General features: G+C 38.4%; 1 protein-coding gene across 1 annotated transcript in view; it reads right to left on the minus strand.

Annotated features, from left to right (window-relative positions):
- ESR1 (estrogen receptor 1) overlaps nucleotides 1–19,316 on the minus strand; it is a 415,435-nt gene extending 396,119 nt beyond the window's left edge. The window contains exons 1-2 of the mRNA XM_011943764.1: nucleotides 19,148–19,316; nucleotides 7,815–7,945 (exon numbers count right to left, since the gene is read on the minus strand). The gene's annotated coding sequence lies outside the window, so the exon portion shown is untranslated. The remainder of the gene's footprint in view (nucleotides 1–7,814; nucleotides 7,946–19,147) is intronic.
- Nucleotides 19,317–21,179: the final 1,863 nt, after the last annotated feature.

Here is a 21,179-nt window from a genome sequence, read left to right on the forward strand (position 1 = left end):
TACAAAAGTAAAATCAAAGGAGAAATTATTGATGGCGACAGAGGAAGACTCTATCTCAAAAAAAAAAAAAAAAAAAAAAAAAACACTATAGAAAAAATGCTCAGCATCACTATAATCATCAGAAAATGGAAATTAAAACCGCAATGAGATATCATTTCACACCTGTTAGAATGGCTGTTATGAAAATGACAAAAGATTAAAAGTGTTGGCAAGGATGGGGAGTAAAGAGAACCTTTGCACACTGTTGGTGTGGGAAGGTATGTGGGAAGGTATGGGAAGGTATGTTAGTACAGCCACTATGGAAAACAGTATGGAGTAATCATACAATTACCGAATGATTCAGCAGTCCCACTACTGGGTATATGCCCAAAGGGAATGTATTCAGTATGTCAAAGCCATATCTGTACTCCCATATTTATTATAGCATTATGCATAATAGTTAAGAAGCAGAATCAATCTAAGTATCCATCAACAGATGAATGGATAAAGAAAATATGGTATATGTTCACAGTGGAATACCATTCAGCCTTAAAAATAGAGAAAAATATTGTCATTTGCAACAACATAGATGAACCTGGAGCACATTATGAGCACATTATATTAAGCGAAATAAGCCAGGCACAGAAAGACAAATACCAAATGATCTCACTTATATGTAGAATCTAAAAAAGTTGATCTCATAGATGTAGAGAGCAGAATGGTGGTTACCGGGGCTGGGGCAGTAGGGGGCAGGGGGTGGGAGGCAAGGGTTGGAAAGACATTGGTCAAAGGATGCAAAACTTCAGTTAAATAGGAAGAGTAAGTGTAAGGATCCATTGTACAACATGGTGACTATAGTTAATAACAATATATTATATTCTTGAAAAATGCTGAGCGGTTTTAAGTGTTCTCACCACAAAAATGATAACTTCATAAGGTAATGCATATGTTAATTAGCTATATTTAGCTATTCCACAATGTGTGTGTATATATACATCGATATGATATATTGAGATATATATATATCTCAAAACATCATATTATACACAGTAAATACATACAACTTTACCTGCCAAGTTTTAAAATCTATAATATTCAAAGAACTTTTATAAATTTTTAATAAGAGAAAAGCAACTATATAAGGGAGAAATAGGTCAAGGATATCCATTGGTAATTGACAGATAAGAAAATCCAAAGGAACAACAATAATGTGAAAAGATACTTAAGCTCATCAGAAGTCAAGAAAATGAAAATAAAATTAACAATGCTTACTCATTAGATCAGCAAAGATTAGAAAGCAGGGAAATAGGAGTACTAGTGAGGAAAATGATGCTCTCAAACATCACTAGTGGGACTGTGATTTGCTATATTATTTTTAGAAAATAATATGAAAAAACCATAAAAATGTAAAGATACACATGCCTTTTAAACCAGCAATTCTACTCCTGGGACTTAAACACCATAAAAATAAAACCCCCAATTACTAAGAATATGTATCTAAGAATATTTGTAATGACAGCACTTTTTTATATGTTGAAAACTATTCACAACAGAGTATCAGTTGAAAGCAGATTACTTGAATAAATTATAGCAAATTCATGCTGCATGCAACTACTGAAAAGAATGAGATAGAGCTATAAGATTTATCAGAATCTTTAAGATATATTGCAAAGTGAGAAAACCAAGATACAGAGTAATATACACACACATATATATTATGTATATAACCTTATCTCACCATTTATGATAAAGAGGGACCATTGCCCTGAAAATCAGTGCATGTGTAAATATTGAATTGAGTGAGCATGGAGCAAAGAGTAGAGGATACACATTAACCTGTATTTGTTGGTTTCTCTGAAGGGGTACAGAACAAGAAAAGAGAAAGGAAAAAGGGAGAAAAAAAACCCCAAAATCTCTGGAACATAATAGAAAATATGCATTGCACAATAGCAAGAGAAAATGTAAAAAATAAAATTCTATCTGTTAAATTAATGGAAAGTACCTATTATATTTAATAGTAGAATAAGTTCATAGACAAGGACTACAAGGGGTATAGCCAAATAAAATCATGATTTGATTTCTAGATGTGATTTTGAAAATTTTTGCTTGGAATTTTTAAATAGAACTTCTACAATATAATCATGTTTTAAAAGGAAGTAAAAAAGAAACATCTGGCAATACTCCTTAAGGACTTTATAAAGAACTTTGCCCCTTGACATTCTATTTCCACTTTTTGGAATTACTCTTAAGGAAATAAACAGATGTGGACCACAATCCTTGTTAAAACACCTAAGTAGTGTAAATAAATTCTAATGTTAAATAAAATCTACAACATACAACAACATTTCAATTTGCAAAATATATACCTGTGTGTGTATCTATTTTATGCATATATTTTATGTATACATATAATGTACATATATACACTAGATATTACAAATGGAAATTGTGTTGTATCTTGGATTTTTATTAATTATATTGTGGGAATATTTTCTGTTTTTTAATTTTCATATATACTCACTTAAGTATGTATACCTATACACATACATATTGCTAACAAAAAGATGAAAAGAAAATGTACTAAAATATTGTTAGTAATTATCTATAGCTGACGAGAATAAGTGATTTTTATGTATGTCTTAATGCTTATCTCTTTTCTAAACTTGCTGAAATTAATATGCATTCAACAATATGCAAAATGCAATAATCATTTTTAAATGGAAGCATAAGAAAGCTAATGATTTCATTTTGAAATGAACGTTGGCATTTCTAGTCAATTCTACATGTTCAGAGGCATAGATAGCCTGCCTCCAGTGCTCCTTCAACATTAGAGCTTTGTGCTAGACGCTCAGTAACCTCAACACACAGCTTACATCCCTTGGAGAAAGGTCGAAGCACAGCCCTCTAGATTAGCAAAGTATCCTGCCAGTATCATATAAACCCTGGAACACCACAAACCCTCACGTTTTGAGGACAAATCCTTCCAGTAGGCAGCTCTCAGAGAGGCTACACAGAAAGCCTTCCTATGACTCCAAACCAGTAAAGCTGTTTTTTTAATTTTACCTCTACTGAATAGCAGTCATGATTGATTTCTTCAGGTTTCCAGGTAGAAGAGATTTCTATAGTTTGGTCTAAAGTCTTAACACTGGAAACACTTCTTCCATGTTTTCTCTGGTTTCTCCTCCTGAGTGGAAAGGTTATCAGCTGAAACCCCTGGCAAGGGCAGGCTGTGGGAAGGCAAGCAAGGCTGCTGGGGTGACCTAGTGTGCTCTCATGGCACAGCAAGGAAAACCAATAAGCTTTGCTCTTATCCCAGGAAACCTACCCTGAAAGGACCTGACTGACCAACAAGGTAAACAACGGCCCGTGGAGCATGCTTCTTCCCTCCCACCTCTCTCCTGCCCCGCCCTGGGATGGCCTTGTGCTTCCTGGTTGAGGCAAACAAGAATGCCTGCTACCTCTTCTTCCCATGGCCCAGTAGGATTGAAGAAAGATAAACAGAAACAGCAGTGGATCACTTTCAAGCACATTAGTCAATCTCTCCTGTTGCCAAAGTAAGTTGAAGAAATGGGTCCTTCATGTTGGAGCTGAGTCAAAATCGCAAAACTATGAAGAGCTTTTCAATACTCAACTAGTAACAGAACATTATTTCCACTTTGATGAGCAGTAATATATTATTGAAATAGTTGCCAAAGCAATGGCTGAATGTTGCAATAGGAAGAAAATGCAAACATCTATATGTGCATGCAGGGTCTTAGGTCTTAGCTGATTCCAGCTCCTGGTGTCTGGCTTTCTCTGGCATCATGGAACCCAAAAGTCCAAATAATTAAGATTTTTCACTTGTTGTACACACACAGCTTCAGACTGCACAGAAAATTCTGGTACCTCTTATTTGATATTATGTGTCAGGCCAACAATATGACACACAGAAAACTGCTATAATCAGCTATGTGACCTTCTTATGTAGACAGACCAAAATAAATGGAAGAAACCAGCTGAATCTTTTAGACCCAATCTACCATAATCAAAGCATGTACTAAAGCTCCTCTTAGCACACACCCAGACTGATAAATTAATAAAACAAGTCCCTTCCTTTTGCCACCTGACATAAAGGCAGGAATTACAATAAATAATACTGGAATATATTTACTGGGTTGCAATTTACTTAGAGACAAGATTAAAGCAACAAGATAAAGTCAAAACTGAGAAAAATCACAGCAGATAGGTACCCGTAAGAATGGAAATACAGCAGAGAAGTAATTTGTCCCAAATAGAGAATGAGGAGACATAATGGCAGCTTATTCATTAGTGGAAATGAACACATATTATTATATTGTAGTCAGTTCTTGATTATTCATGTGTGATTTACCAATTTTTTGGCTTATCCTTCTCTCTGCAAGCCTTTGTACATAAGTCATCTCTTTCCATCTTTTCCATCATCTTTTCCGTCTTTAGTTCATATGTGTTTAGAAACCCCCAAAATAATGATGTAGATCATTAATCCATATCAAACTTAATTAGGAAAGCAAAACTGATGGCATGGCTATTATACTGGTCAAAGGATCCTTTCACCTCTCCAGTTTGGTATCAAATCTGATGACACATTTTCACTAGTGGAAGAGAAGTCAGCATGGGAATTGAGCTTGATAAATAAAATTACTAGTCAGCTAATCCTAGCCTGTTGTCTTTCTGCTAAGTAAAAGTGCTCCAGATACATATAATCTGTCAGCTCTATTAAGCATCATTTATAGGCAGGAAAAATGTGCTTTTATGATGATCAGAGTCCCCATGTCTCTCACACAATGAGGATACAAATATCATTTCACAGTGGAAATCTGAGTTCCTCATCCAATGGATGACAAGCTTCCTATGGGAAGAGATCCTTCCTTTTTATACTGCTTCTGTATTTCCTTCAAGATCTAAGCCCTCTGCCGGCATACATAACCTGGAAACCCATATTTACAGGGACCAAGATCTTGAGTTATTGTCCTAAGTTCAACTCCTGTCATATCATTACCAGCTGGGTAGTCTTTAGCAAATTACTTGATTTTTCTAAGCCTTGGTTTGCTTTCCTAGAAAGTGGGTTTAATGAAACCCGCTCCTAGAGCTGTTGTAATGACTGAATAAACTGTTTTCTATAAAGCACCATGGAGAGCAGAAAATAATCTGGTGGATAAATGAATAGGTATCACAACTGTCATTCTACAAACCACTTGACTGAGCTCACTGACTCCAGACATGACTAAGTAGACCATAAAAGAAATGGAACTTTTATGTTTTAAGTTAAGAATTGACTTTTGTGGCCAGGGGCGTTGGCTCATGCCTGTAATCCCAACAATTTGGGAGGCTGAGGCAGGTGGATCACCTGAGGTCAGGAGTTCAAGAGCAGCCTGGTCAACATGGTGAAATTCCATCTCTACTGAAAATACAAAAATTAGCCTGGCATGGTGGTGGACACCTGTAATCCCAGCTACTCAGGAGGCTGAGGCAGGAGAATTGCTTGAACCGGGAAGGCGGAGGTTGCAGTGAGCTGAGATTGTGCCACTGCACTCCACCCTGGGTGACAGAGTGAGACTCAGTCTCCAAAAAAAACAAAAATAGACTTTTGTAATTTGAGTGTTGGATCTTAAAAAAAATGAAAGAGTGGGAGTGGAGAAAACCCCATGTGTGGCTTCTACACTAACCTATCAACATACATTTTACATCTTTTATTTTTTAGCCCTTAGAATCTTTCTACTCAAGACCAAATTTTAATATTAATAGAGCCAAATATATTTGATTATGGGAGAACCACTGATGTTCAGTGTTGTTTATGAATTGGGAGGGCAGCAAAAATGAAGGAGAATTATTCTGGTGACCAACCTAAGTGACACAGTTACTCAGGCAGATGCACAATGGCATCTAGAATCCAAACAGTTTGTTTCAGCTCTCTTTCATAGTCTCAGCAACAGCACCTTAGACCCTTCTGGAATCATCGGTTTTGAATCTACCACTTCAAAGTGGGAAAAGCAATGCAAGACTACTCAGGGACTGACATGTATAGAAACAAAAGGAGAGAAAGGAAGGTGCATGCTGAAAATGGTATGAGATCCATACCCCCAGTGACTTGCACTGGTTCTCCTACTTTGTTCAACCTCAGCTAGATGGAAGACTCATTTACATATTAAAATCTTTTTTTCCCTCCTTCTTCACTATCTCTCCCTGCTGCCCAAAAGATGAATCAAACTCACTGCATCAAGCTGGCAAAGAGTTACAAGGCACCTTCTACTTGGAAGTAAGAAGCTAGAGCAGCTCACCCATGAACGTTTCCATGATTCACAGGAGAGCTCATTGACAGCTGCTCAGACTCTGAGCAGAGAGATTAGAACTAGAACTTTTTAAAATTCCTAAGCCAGAGGAGTTTCGCAGGGCAGGGTGCTTCTAAACAGCCTGCAGTCAGCCATGCCCTTGCAGACAAGGCTCTGGGGGTTCCACATGCACCTCCAGCCTCAGAAGACTGGCCTGACCAGTCATGCGGCACTTTTGAGGACAGTAGCTAAGCCTGGAACTGGTTATTTTATTTACCATTTTTGGTTAGTCACTAAGTAAAGTCTTTGCCTAGAAACCTTCATTTCCTATGCAGTAGGGTAGAAAAGGTCCAGTTAAAAATTTTCCTGAAATACTTCACCAAACAGGCCAGTTCTACAATTAGGAAATTACCACGCTGAGTAATATTTGCCAGTCTGGTTTTTAGTGAAGTCAGGTTTAGTCCACTGGCATCTCAAGCTGATTGGCAGACAGACCTAGGTCCTACACCCAACCCCTCCCTTGCAATTTGGGCAGGTTATATTTTTAAAAGTCCAGACTTCCTGTGCTTTTGAACATTTTGAAGGCTAGGATAGTATTTCCAAATCAGGGGTGCATTTAATCTTTCACATCACATGGCTGCTACTGGATTTGCAAAATGCTACATAGATACACAGCCTCTCAGGTTGACTTCTAGGCAATGGTGACAATTTGCACTTTCATTGTAATAGAGGCATGACTTTTCAAGAGGTTTGTGAACTAGTTTTAAAATATTCTATGGAGGAAATGAGAAATGGACTTGACAGTAAGTTATTTTATCTTAATTTTAAATAAAAAATAATGTAATTACTTGATGACCACAAATACAAGTGGTAAGGCTTTTCTTTTCCCTTGTGAAACTGCTACATGTTGCTTTGAATAACTAAATTCAATAGAAATGTTTCTTAATGATTGAGAAGGTTAGAATTATGTCTCTATTTTCAGGCAGGTCACTGAATATATAAAGTCTATATTCTGAAGATGTTCTCCTATTTTAGGGTTAAAGTAAATGCACACTCACATTATGCTTCCTATTAGCACCATACAACTGGCAAGAGGAGAAGGAGGTTGTGAAATTCAAATCAAGAAATGTTTTCACTTGCTGGAAACTATGGTAAAGCTCTGAGGGAAAAAGAATGAAATAAAAACTCTTTCTTAAGAAAAAAAACAAAAAACTTGGGTTTTCCGTACTTAGAGTGGACTACGGAGTATGTAAATAAATTGGTTAACCTCTCTGATAATATGCAAAGAAACCTCACCCACAGAATTGGCGTCGGGGATTTTTTTAAATGGTGGTAGTGCATAGATTGTATCCTTAATTTCAACCTAAGCAACACACGTAGAGTGCACATCAGATAGTAGGTGTACTGCTAAGCGCCTGACAATACATACTTGATCATGAAAGAAATTAAATGAAAAATTGTTCTCCAAACTGATGACCAAATTAGATCTTATGAATTCATGGACAAAGTCGGGAGAGAGAAAGAGGAAACTAGTATGTTCACACATACCTCAATGACGGTTCAAAGTTCAGATTAAAATCTACATCCTTTTTCAAGAAGCGCCGTGCTGCTATTTGCTATTGCAGTTCCGGAGAATGTGAAGAGATCTTTGCGCTTACTCCTTCCTAGTTTTCTTCTTCCTTTTGTTTTTTTTAACAGAGAAGGAAAGGGAGATGTGAATGATTTCTACAGATTTCCTTAATTAAAGCTAGTTTGATTCCCCACTTAAGTGAAATGAGGCTGTTAAAAAGAAAAGTAGTCTCACTTATCAATAGGCACTGAAGAATCAATGTTTGGCTTACCTGTTCAGATCAAATTCCTTGATTACATTATTTTACAGAGCTGAGTAGGGCTTAAGCTAGTTACCGTTGATGCCACTGGCAAGCATTTCTTCATTTAGGTACAGGCCATAATCCACTACACCAACTCAGGCCCATGGGATGACTTCCATTTCTTCTTTTTTTTTTGAGACTTAGTTTCGCTCTTGCTACCTAGACTGGAGTGCAAGGCAGTGGTGCAGTCTCGGCTCACTGCAACCTCCGCCTCCTGGGTTCAAGCAATTCTTCTGCCTCAGCCTCCCAAGTACCTGGGACTACAGGTGCACACCACCACGCCTGCCAGATAATTTTTTGTCTTTTTAGTAGAGACAGAGTTTCTCCATGTTGGAAGGGTTGGTCTCGAACTCCTGACTTCAGGTGATCCACCCGCCTCAGCCTCTCAAAGTGCTGGAATTACAGATGACTTCCATGTCTATAGATCCATTTTGCCTTTAGAAATTAAAAACAAAAACAAAAACAAAAAAAAACTCCCAACCCACAGTATCTCAAATCACATGTGCAGCAGCAGAACAAAACCTGCTGTGGCTGTGGTAGGTATGATTTTACCACGAAGATTCAGACGTTGTTACATGGTCAAAAAAGTAGTCACTGCACAGAGCAAGTGAGAAATTGAGCAATGCAACTTAATACAGCTTTTCCCTATTGCTTATAAAACAACGTTCTTAATATTTACTTGTATGTAAAATTCTTCTGAATTTTTCCTTTATTGTAAATTATTTCAGTAGACTCCCTTGGGGTGCTTTAACAATATTCCACGGGGCATGTTTTTATTGTGGGTCATCAGCTAAGCTATTGGAAAAAGGCCCTGGGTTTTTTTGGTTTTTTTGGTTTGTTTTTAAAATGTTGTATAACAGCTTTAAACGTACAAGACATGATAGAGTGGGGAGGGGAAAAACTTGTTAAATTCTTAGCTTTGTTTTTCCATCTGAAATATTAGTATGCCTGGGTTTTTGTTTTTGTTTTTTTCCTAATTCCAAGCAACAGTGAACCTAATTTACAATTTTTTTCTCAAAAAAAAAAAAAAGGAAAGTTTAACATTGTATTAGGGAGGCTTCAGAATTAGCAGGTGCACTCCGACAGATTTACAGGGGCCAGTGGACAGATAGCTATGTTTTAGGAGTGGGAAACGTCTGCCCAAAGTAGGTAGTTTATGGTTTCCATATCAAATAGAAGAAAAAAGTACCACACTGGTCCTGAGACTTTGGTAGTTGAGTTTTTAGAAAACCAAAATTCACACAAATTCTAGGGGACTTGTATATTTCATTGCTACGTTCTACTAAAGTTAAGGAGATAACAGAAATTGCTCCATGAGGAAATGATAAAGGTCAGAGGCTCAGAATTTTAAGAGGAAAATTCATAAGCATGCGTTATGGAGGGAAAAGAAGGCTCATTAAATATAACACTGAACTAAACTATAAAAAAGACCTGTTTTCTCCATGTAAGTCAGATTATATGGGCTTCCTCCACCACTTCAACCCACTAATCTAAAGTAATGAAATGCAATCCCTGGAAGTACTCAGAATTAGACATGTAACAGATAATAATAGAGATTTGAAGAAATTTTGCACAAACATGCAACAACCTTAGTAATGAACTCTTTTTTTTTTTTCACTCTAGTCTTTTAGTCTTGCTCTAAATAACCACATGAAGTAAGGAATTGGCTGTTATTCAGTAAATCTGGACTGTGGACACTGACCAAATGGCTTGACATTCTACCTCCACCCCTTATCCTATTTTCAGTCCACATTTTCCCTCCATGGTGACTTTCTGGTTATATATTATCTGGTTTGGCCATCTCCACTGCCCACTTCAGATAATTGCTCAATTCTCAACTTGGCTTCTTGCTGGGTAGGCCTGACCTAAGAGAATGGATGAAGAAAGAGCCAGCATTTTCCTTTGATCTCTCAGAACTCAGGATTCCATTATATAATCTACCATAAATCCTGGCAGTCGAGATTGACACCAACATTGAAACTTGCCATAATATGACACTCCTCATTGATTCATTATGTATTCTGACATTTCCTAATTAACACAAACTCAATACTGCAGTCTGTCAGTGATAAGAAATTTTTCTTAGTTGCCTTCTCAATATTTTTGAGGGTTGCCTTGATTAATTTTTCTCTTCTGCTATCTAAGCTTCATATGCCAAATGTTCTAACTGGCTATCTGCCTCTAAGGTTTAAGCTCACAGATGTTTCCTTGTGACCACAGAAAACACTACTCCACTGAGAATAGGTTTGATAAATAAAACTGGCAATAAATTTAGAACCAAAGAGCTGGATAAAGAAATCAAGTGCAATCCATGCTTTCCACACTTTTGTAAATCTACAAACTTGTCTAGTGTACCCAGTGGTAGTAGATTCTAGGAATCCCATCAACAAAGTAAAGCCTTAAATAATCCCAAAACCTCCTTCTATGTAGCAGTACAAATCTTTTCCCCTACTAAACATTACCATGGCTTCTAACAAGTAGAGAATTGGCACAACAAATTTCACTTCCATTCCAAGTGCAGAGGGAGGAGTAAAATGGACAGAATCCAAATGGCAAGAAAGAAGTGAAGAAAGGACCCTGCAGAGCCCAGATAGGAATAATACGTGAACTCTTCTAAGTGATTAATACTCCACTACATTAATACTGCTTGTGCAACACGAATGCTGTAGCAAGCAGGAGACCTTTTCTTTCTGCTTTTTTCCCTTTCCTAGAAAACATTTTCCTAGGTGTCTTTCTCTTCACAAATGACATGTGAAGGAGCTATGTGCTTGATTTGTGAAGACTGAGTGATCTGGAGGAATAGGACCGTCAAACAGACAAGAGCGGTGTTCTTCCTGTTGAATGTTATCATGTCACCCTCTCCTGGTACTTCCCTGCTCAAAATTCAAAGCCCAGGCATTTCCACCATGGAACATTCTCAGGAGTGTAGCATCATCATTTGAGATTTACTGTAACTGAAGTGAAATTGTTTAATGGGTTTGGCCTTTTTCCCTCCCAACTCTACCCCTAGTAGCTCCTTGCCTTTTCTTTTTAAATTGTTGCCCTAGCCTTTTATTTCCCCTTGGAAGAGAAGGAAAAAGAGGAAATCAGAAAGGACACTCGCCCTCCTTCCCTCTACCCACAAATCACAGAGTTTAGCTTTTCCATTCCCATAACTATAAAGCATTTTAGGCAACTGCAGGAGAGATCACAGATTTCCTTTCCAACCAGAGTCCTAAATCAGTGCAATGAAAACACGTCTGTCTTTTATTCCCAGCACAGATGCCCATGGGTTTGGTTGTGCTTATACTGTCAGTATCTTAAGTCACTATTTTTTTTTTTTTTTTTTTTAGACAAAGTCTTGCTCTGTTGCCCAGTCTGGAATGCAGTGTGCAGTGGCACTATGTCAGCTCACTGCAGCCTGGATCTCCTGGGCTCAAGTCATCCTCTCACCTCAGCCTCTCAAGTAGCTGGGATTACAGACGTGCACCACCACAACCAGCTAATTTTTGTATTTTTTATAGAGATGGTGTTTTGCCAGGTTGCCCAGACTGGTCTCAAAATCCTGAGCAAAAGCAATTCACCCACCTCAGTCTCCCAAAGTGCTAGCATTACAGGTGTCAGCCACCTGGCTTACATGCTCTTTCGCCCAGGCTGGAGTGCAGTGGCGCCGTCTCAACTCAATGCAACCTCCACCTCCCGGGTTCAAGTGATTCTCTTGCCTCAGCCTCCCTAGTAGCTGGGACTACAGGTGCATGCCACCACACTGGGCTAATTTTTTATTTTTAGTAGAGACAGGGTTTCACCATGTTGGCCAGGCTGGTCTCAAATGCCTGATCTCAGGTGATCTGCCCGCCTCAGCCTCTCAAAGTGCTGGGATTACAGGTGTGAGCCACCACACCCAGCCCTTAAATCACTATTCTAAGAGAAGGTTGCTGAAGGCAAAACTATAGAATCATAAAATACTACAGCTGCAGGGACCATACATTTCCCCTAGTCCAAAGATTCCATCCATTTTGTGAGGGAAATGAGGTGTTAAAAATAAGACTTATTCAGTACCCAACATAAAGTAGCTATTGAATAAATATAAAAAGTTCTAATGGTCTGAATCCTACTCTCATAGAAATATGATCATTGTCTTCTGAATCTATATCTTGTCCAAAGAAAATAATTTTACTACAAAAATATTCCAAGTAAATAGCATTTTACACATATAAGGCATGCTGCCTTTTAAAGTTCTATCACTTAGTCTTCATCGTATCACTAGTGTAATGTTTTGATGGAGGTCTGGTAGTTGTTATGCCCATTTTACAGTTAGGAAGACGGGGCAACAAGCTTGCAGCTTTTCGCTATGCGCATCAGTGGCATAGTCCCATCTTTTGACTCTCAATACACTTCTTTCTCCACCAGTCATTTCTGAAACAAAATCTTTACAACCATAAACAATCATGATTTCAAAAAGCAAGTCCTAAAAGATTTTCTAAATGGTATGACACCTCTCTTGAACTATTTCTATCACCTAAAATTGATGTACCCACTCGTCATCTGAAAACTTCAATCCACACAGTATTTTTCTAAGGTTAAGTCATCATTTCATTCCAAGCCTACACCAACATCTTTAATGCCTACAAGATAAAGTCCAAGCTCCTTAATAGGACATCTGACTCTCCACTTCCAAATTACCTCCTACCACCACATTGCACTTTTCTTAACTATGTTTCTATCAGACTGATGGTTTCCCAAAACCTTCTCCCCTATGCCTTTCATTATGTGCCTCCTTTTCCTTGTATCTTCCCGTGTAAACATTATCTATCCTTTAAGGTCATGGTCAAGAGTCATTTCCTACCCAAAGCTATCCCTAACCATCCTGCACCAACCCAGAAATACCTTCTTTTCTTTATGCTTCCTCACCACGGTGCTCATCACTCTGCAAGCACTCTTCACATTCTACTCTGCTGAATTGTATTAGTTGACGTTATGGCTTTAGGCACATATTATAGTGCACTATTACGTAATAGTCATATATCATATTATGTGCCTTACTGATCATACCTGATAGAGATTGTCTAGGGATCAAGGAACAAGTCAGGCTCAATCTCACACTACAATTATGTGCCAAACACACGTGTGTACCAGGCACTTCCCAAGGCACAGGGTGCAATCCTAAATAACCCCATCTATGCACCTGAGGCACTTTTCATTTTTATTTATTTATTATTTATTTGAGATGGGGTCTCTCTGTGTCACCCAGGCTGCAGTGCAGTGGTGTTATCTCAGCTCACTGCAACCTCCACCTCCCAGGTTCAAGTGAATCTCCTACCTCAGCCTCCCAAGTAGCTGGGATTACAGGCATGCACCACCATGTCCGGCTAATTTTTTGTATTTTTAGTAGAGACAGGGTTTCACCATGTTGGCCAGGCTGGTCTCAATCTCCTGGCCTCAAGTGATTCACTGGCCTCAGCCTCCCAAAATGCTGGGATTACAGGCATGAGCCACCACGCCCAGCCCTGAGGCACTTTTAATCTAGCTGGGAATAGAGACTCTCGGACAGGCCATAATAAACCACAGCAAGGCCCTTGTCAAAATTACTCATTTCTTAAATAAAATTAGAAAAAGAATTTAACAATATGAATTAATTAAACTATTCATATATTGGATTCTAAGTAACATTAATCTTTAAATGTTCTTTCGGAAAACTTGACGCAGGTAGGTACAAAATCTTAAGTTTTGTAAATTTTCTAAAATTTGGAATTTCACAATATGGAATTTCCAAAATTGCTTATTGGAAAGGAAGAGCAATTTGTGTCTTTATTTGTCACATAGTTTTAAGGTGAAAGATACTAAAACGGATACTATATGTGATGTAATTATCTTTATTAAGCACCTTTCTTTACATGGTTTTAAGCAAATAAATTCTGACCAGTTATTGCATCTAATAAATAATTATTAGAGTACAAAAGCCAAATTTCTTGTGTCAGATACACTCAAATTTTCTTGTGGATTTCTTGGTGTCCTTAGTAATATTCCAAAAGGGACTATTCCAATGAGACTATTTCTATGAGCAGCAGAGGAAAGAAGGATCTCAAAACTGCAGATCATCCATTTGCAAAAGAACCTTGATAGCTTCCTCTGAACCAATCTAGGGAAGGAGGTATGTTTAGGCAGCTGAGCTGCTGGTCATTTTGACAAGGAAACAGTTGAGAAAATAAATGTCTAGAAGTCAGTGGTACTCTTCTATTCCGGCAAAAGACAGGAACCTCAGCAAGTCTACTCACACTAAGCTCTCTAGGATTGTCAACTTGTTGGGGCCTGTCTCTTCCTCCTTGTGATTGGCCTGTGTGTTGTCTTCAAGGCAGCAAGAAAGGAGAACTGAAAGACTGCCCATGTTATACCCATTCTTAGCAGGAAAACCCAAAAAATTGAGAGTGGGTGGCAGCTTTAAATAGGAGACTAAAGCCAGATGAAGTTCTTAAAGGCTGTGCTTAGGGAAACCAAGCTCCAGGTATGCATTCAACAAAGATCTTGATGGTTTTTACAACAGAAAGGCTAGGGAAGCTCCTAACCACTTGTCTTCTTAAAAGAAATCAGAGAACCTCCCCGAATACTGGAGGGGTGCCCCCAAAAAAGGATTACCACCATACCCCCAAAACCCCATCCATCCTGCTGCCGTACTCTCTTACATTCCAGCTTTGCCACATGCCAGGAAGGCCCAGACTCCCCACCCACACTTCCACCCCTGCACATTTTCTGTTTTTGAGAAGCATAAGCCAATCTGCCCCTCATATCTATCTCATAGCACTACAGCCAGGTGAACCCTCATTCACTTGGTGGGAAGATTTTACACGTAACTAAGTAATAATTTATGCATTGCATATAACAACTTGCTTTATTTATTTATTTATTTATTTTAGATGCAGTTTCATCTTGTTGCCCAGGTGGGAGTGCAGTGGTGCAATCTTGGCTCACTGCAACCTCCACTTCCCAGGTTCAAGCGATTCTCCTGCCTCAGCCTACCAAGTAGCTGAGATTACAGGCCCATGCCAATATATCCAGCTAATTTTTGTATTTTCAGTAGAGACGGGTTCCCATGTTGGCCAGGTTGGTCACGAACTCCTGACCTCAGATTATCCACCCACCTCAGCCCCGCAAAGTGCTGGGATTACAGGCGTGAGCCACCGATCCTGGCCACAACTTGCATTTTATAAAAGTGAGCTTTGTACAAAACTCTCTTACACGCATTACTTTATGTAATCCTCATGAAGAGCCACAAAACTTCTGTGGCTCAGATATAATTGTTTCCATTTTACAGATGAAGATACTGAGGCTAAGAGAGGGTGTAATGTTATCTCCCATCAGCCCCAGCTGCTCAACTTGCTTTCGCAAGGCCAAATTCCTATTGATTGCAAACTTTAAAAGTTAATACTGTCTCAAGTAATGGCTAAAAGCATGAGCTTTGGAATTCGATGAGTTTATCTTCAAGTCCTAGGGCTGTCACCTTTGAAGCTGTGTAATATTGGGCATGTTACCTAGCTTTGCAAAGCCTTGGTTTCCTCATTTGTACAACAGGAATCATAACATTGTTCACTACCTGGGGTTGCTGTGAGACTTGCACGTGATAATACTATAAAAAGCATTGCACAAAGTAAGAGACCCCACCCTAACCTTAGGTGCTACTATAGTTGTTATTATTACCACCTCATGGGCATATATTATGTGGCCAGTGAGGGAGAGACCATCTCAGGTCTTTGGTATCACACTGAATTAGAACATCAGCATACAGCCAGGTGTGGTGGCTCACATCCGTAATCCCAGCATTTTGGGAGGCCAAGGCGAGTGGATCACTTGAGGTCAGGAGTTTGAGACCAGCCTGGCCAACATGGGAAAACCCTGTCTCTACTAAAAATATGAAAATTAGCTGGGCATGGTGGCACATGCCTGTAATCCCAGCTACTCTGGAGGCTGAGGCAGGAGAATTGCTTGAACCTGGGAGGTAGAGGTTGCAGTGAGCTGAGATCATGCCACTGCACTCCAGCCTGGGCGAAAGAGCGAGACTCCGCCTCAAAAAAAAATCAACATACAGCTCTGTGTGTGCATGGACTAAGACATTGCCCAACAATGAAGCAACATGCTTCTGTTGATGTGAAAGGGAATGTGAAGCATTTATAACACATTTTTGACACGCTCATCTCAGCAAGATTTTTTTGCTACCCTTCTCATCACAAAGATAGTCACAAAGGAGAGGAATGATGGAAGAAGGGATGATGGAGGTTTCTGGACTTTCTCTTCCAACACTTTATTTTCATTACAGAAGCAGCAGCATTTCAACAGATGGCATGCTCAGTTGATTGGATTGACTGCCCTTTGTTTTTCAGATCAAGTTTCCAGTTATGATCAGATGTTCATAAACTCCTAGCAGCTTTGGTGCTGACCTTGAATTATTTCATTGATTCAACCAACATCTGTTGAGTACCAGGCACTGTGCTAGGCTTAGAATAGAAATAACTTCCTCATACTGAGTTTCGAATGCTTGGAGACTGCAAGGAATTTAATGAGTGGCTTAATCTCAGTTATTCCATATAATCATAGCTGGTAGCTACTTTTAGTACTCCCACTTTGCAGATGAGAAATTCAAGGCAGGAGGTGAAATAATCTGCCTCTAATTGCACAGCTAGAGAGTGGTGGGAGCTATGGCTGATACTCAGTCATTTTCCATGGATTTGAATTTCACTACATCATATCAGAATTCTTACTGAAGAGTGATCTGCTGTGGAAAACCTGAGCAGACGTATCAGCTTTCTAGCAGAATATTTTTAGGGGCAGATGGATAGGGTATGCCCCTTTGTTCTCTGAAAGAATCATAGACTTTCAGAGAGAAAAATGTTATAAACCTTAGATAGAACCATAAAACTCAATGATGTGTACGTTTTTGCTGTTGTGTCCAGTGGGAATGATTCAGAGGAAGTCTAATGAGATATTGCCCAGAAGGCAGGCACACCACTCTTACCTGTACAGTGTATGCCTTTGAAAATAGCACTTCATTAGACAACATGCAGTAGGTTTCACAGATGGTGCCTCTTTCTCAGAGATTAACAATGGAGACCCTCTCCTGATAGAGGCAGATGGACAGGACCATCAATATCTCCACTGCCATAGATGAAGACTATGCTATGAGTTTTTTTACGAACAGTGTGGATGGTCTACCCAGAGTCACTCTCTTCCTTGCCCTTTTTTCCAAATAGCCAATCTGCAGTCACAGAGCACAGCTGTTCCCTATTCAAAGCAAAGTAAACTCAACCACCAGGCTCTCAGCCCAAGTGATTGTTCTGACCAGCTAGGATAAATGAATGCAGATAGACTCAGAGAAGACCGCAGATAACCACGTGAAAATGTTTAGCAGACACCTGATGTAAACACTTATACTGTGTGCAGGTGTAGAGTGCGTGTTTGAAGGGAAGGTAGATGGTAGCTAGCTCTAAACCCAATATTGAACAAAAAGACACAGAGTTCTCAGAAACGAAAAATAGTTGGACTTTGTTCTTCCTGCAAGTTTAAGACACAAGAGCTTTATTCCTTTCCTTGACTGTCACGAGCAATAGAACAAAACAAGTATCTCCAAGTGTCTAAGAAAAATCTTCTACTTGTAAATATGACCCTCGTATTCTTAAGGAAAATTTTGCTTTTTTACTACATGCCATATCTTTTACCTACATTGTTTTTATTTCTAATTTCCTTGAAAATCTGACATTCTAGAGTATTTTATCCAACTGCTACAGCATTATCTGCATGCATTCCAAGGCCTAGTGGGCAGTCATCACAGGATATTAACAAAATCAAAGAAAACATTTGCTTTTGAGAAATAGGAAGGGATTTTATGGTACACAAATGGACCCCGAACCATCCATGGTTCTCCAACATTCTCATCCAATTTAAGTTCTCTGTACATTTCAGATTTCAATTCAAATACTTCTACCTGGTCTTCCTAAGTTTACTCTCAACATTAAAATATGTATATACCACATTCAAAACCAGATGAGTTTCCCAGCAACCTCATATACATGGAGTTGCTCTGTAAGCCTATTAGATCTGGCACATAAAGGCATTAAAAATCTGGCATCTTTAAGCAGGAACCGTTGTCATGATCACAAGTCCTCATAAAGTCCAACCCTTCTATCAAGTAAATTGCTTTAAAATCTTTTAATCATGTTGGCTCCTACAGACTTGTTTGAGAGAATACTGGTTATCTTCTTGACAAAGCATGAAACTTACAGTTCAACGAGCATTTCCTAAGACATGTGGCATTCCTCTAACCAAAATGAAAGTATTCTGCCCTGCCTTGTGACTGCCACATCATTACCCGAGTAGCCCACTGCTATATGTGGTGGAATCATTATGTATGTGGCATCGTGAGGCAGAAAGGAACTGAGAAAATGGGACACCAGGACTCAAAAGACCTTGCTTAAAATCAGAGGCCAATTTCAAGACAGAGGGGCTCGTTCTTGTGCTGCTAAATGTGTAGCTTTTCAGAAAACTTGACTGCCTTTAGGAAACAAATAATGGCTTATTCACATCGCTTAGTTCAAACTCACATAAGTTATGGCTCCAAAGATTAAGAAAACAGGTAGTATGTTCATGCTAGTCTGAGATTTGTCCAATTAAGAACTTTTAAAATTCTAACACAGTTCAACAATACAGTGTCTCCTAGCTAGTGCTAGATTCAATAAATATATGTTATCTGGAACAGACAGGCAGCCTGTGTGTGCTGTACTAAGAAAAGGGTAGTCGGATTGCCCTCTGCCTCAGCTAAATATTATTCTAGAAGTGAATTTCCACGGTACCAAGTTTAGATTTCACATTATATCATCCCAGGAATACTTGCCAGTAACTTTGCAAAATATCCTTGGAGCAGAAAGACAAAAAAATGAACATTTTTTAAAGATGAGAGGTAAGCTCTGAAGTTACAATATGCTTGTAAACAGTAGCACATTATATCAAAAAGGAAAAAATAAATTGAGAAGAAATAGGAGTACCTACTTGAAGAGAAGATTATCACTCAGAGACTGTCTTCTTATGCTATAGAATGGGCAGGAGAAAGGAGCATGGACCTTTCGAGCCTGTTAAAGAGCTTCTGAGCATGGAGCCTGCATTTTCAGTTTTGGTAAAATCCGTTCTGAGTCGGTAGACAGGAGGCTGTTATGACCATGAAATTAGGAAATGCAGTAACTCAAAAATAAAGAACTAGCACCACCATTTGACTAGGATTGGAAAATCTCATTGAAAAAATAGAGGAGGGGGTGGCCTTGCTTTTACCAAGCCAGGCCCGAATCTAACTTTCTTAGCACCTCCATTAAGATGGATGTTCAAGAAGAGGTAAATCGTGTGTTAATCTGCCTGAAATTTTTTTATGCCATCCAGCCGATTTTCTCTTTATTCATAATAAAGCTTGAAGTCTAGACAGGCATGTGGAGTTGGAAAAAAAAATAAAACATTCATTCAGCACATAAATTTTGTTAATCCAAAGTTAGCTACAGCTAAACTAAAAGCAGGGGCAAGGAAATGTCCTTCTGTGAGTGTTTTTTGGGACTTTCTTGCTCAGGCATGGACTCAAAAGCCCGCTCTGCACTTCTTGTTACTGATTAATGAGGTTCTTGACTTCGGTAACCTGCAGAGGTCTAGCTTCTCACACTCTTCAGCCCTTCCTTCTGTCATATGATCCTTCCATAAACTGTCCGGTATTTCCTGCAGCAATTTTTAAGTTTATGAGGTTATTGATTGTTTGTCTAACACTAAGATAAACATTTTCAAGTAGAAAAGGGGCTGTAAAATCATATTAAAAATTTTTAATAATATTGACAGTTTAATATCTCATTATGTCTGCTGTGGTTTATGCAGTAGGTACTTTAAATGACTTTTTAAAAATATTTTCACTTTTTCTTCTCTACAAGCCTTGAAAAGGCTGGTTTTCTGGCAGTGAGAATGGTAGAACGGGGCGGGGGAGGGATCTCTGTCTTGCTACCGTATTTCTCTCTGTCCCAGTACCCAGTACAGAAGGACACCTGCCAAGTAAGAGGTGCATCTCAAAACCAGCATGGGAAAGGAAGAAAACCAAAATAAATAATCAATGCTTTCAAACATTTTGAAATAAATTATCTTAACTGTCTTCAATCTTCTCTATACTTGTCAGTTAAGCCCATAAAATAATTTGAATATGTAAATTTGTCTGAGAGTAACTTCTCCAGAATACAGAGAGCAGGATACATTTTAGTTAATATGTAAAGTATTTAATTTCAAGTGACTGAACATAAAATCTCAACAAGATTCTCTTACCCAAGTAATAATCATGTATACTAATGCATTGTGGGGGTTCTGTAAGCATTTTTATTGTTTTTATTATGATTTCTGGTGAAAGGTAGATTATTGAATAACATGCTCTGAACAGTTTAAGTGTTTTGAAAGTGAAATATTTTTTTCAAAATTAATTAAATCCTTCAATTATTTTATTTGCTAGAATGGGTGAAGTATGCTTTTCAAACAGCATTTAGCTACCTGTTAAAACCAGTTCTACACATCAATACAGAGATGAAAATTACATAGAGCAACAGTTCTCAAAATAGGACAGCTAATGAATTCTGAAATGAAGGTTATAGATTATTTCCTTTTCATTAGAAAATGTAAATGTACAACGTAAATTGTATGTAAATTATAAATTAGATTAATTATCCTTTAAAAAACTATTATTGATATTCATTTGCATTCCAATATGTGCTTTCTTGAGTGCAAGAGAACAAAAATAGCAGCAAATGTCTTCTGAGCATATATAGTCATCCCTTGGTATTAGAGTTGGGGTATTGGTTCCAGGACAAGTACCTGATATAAAATCACGTAGTATTTACATATATCCTATGCACATCCTCCCGTATACTTTAAATAACCCATAGATTACTTATAATACCTAAAACAATGTAAATGTGAGGTAAATACATGTTATACTATATTGTTTAGAGAATGTAAAGAGCAAAGTCTGTACATGTTCAGTACAGGCACAACTTTTTTTTCCTGGATATTT

Source organism: Colobus angolensis, unplaced genomic scaffold (assembly GCF_000951035.1).
Source record: "Colobus angolensis palliatus isolate OR3802 unplaced genomic scaffold, Cang.pa_1.0 Scaffold221, whole genome shotgun sequence".
Classification (NCBI taxonomy): Eukaryota; Metazoa; Chordata; class Mammalia; order Primates; family Cercopithecidae; genus Colobus; species Colobus angolensis.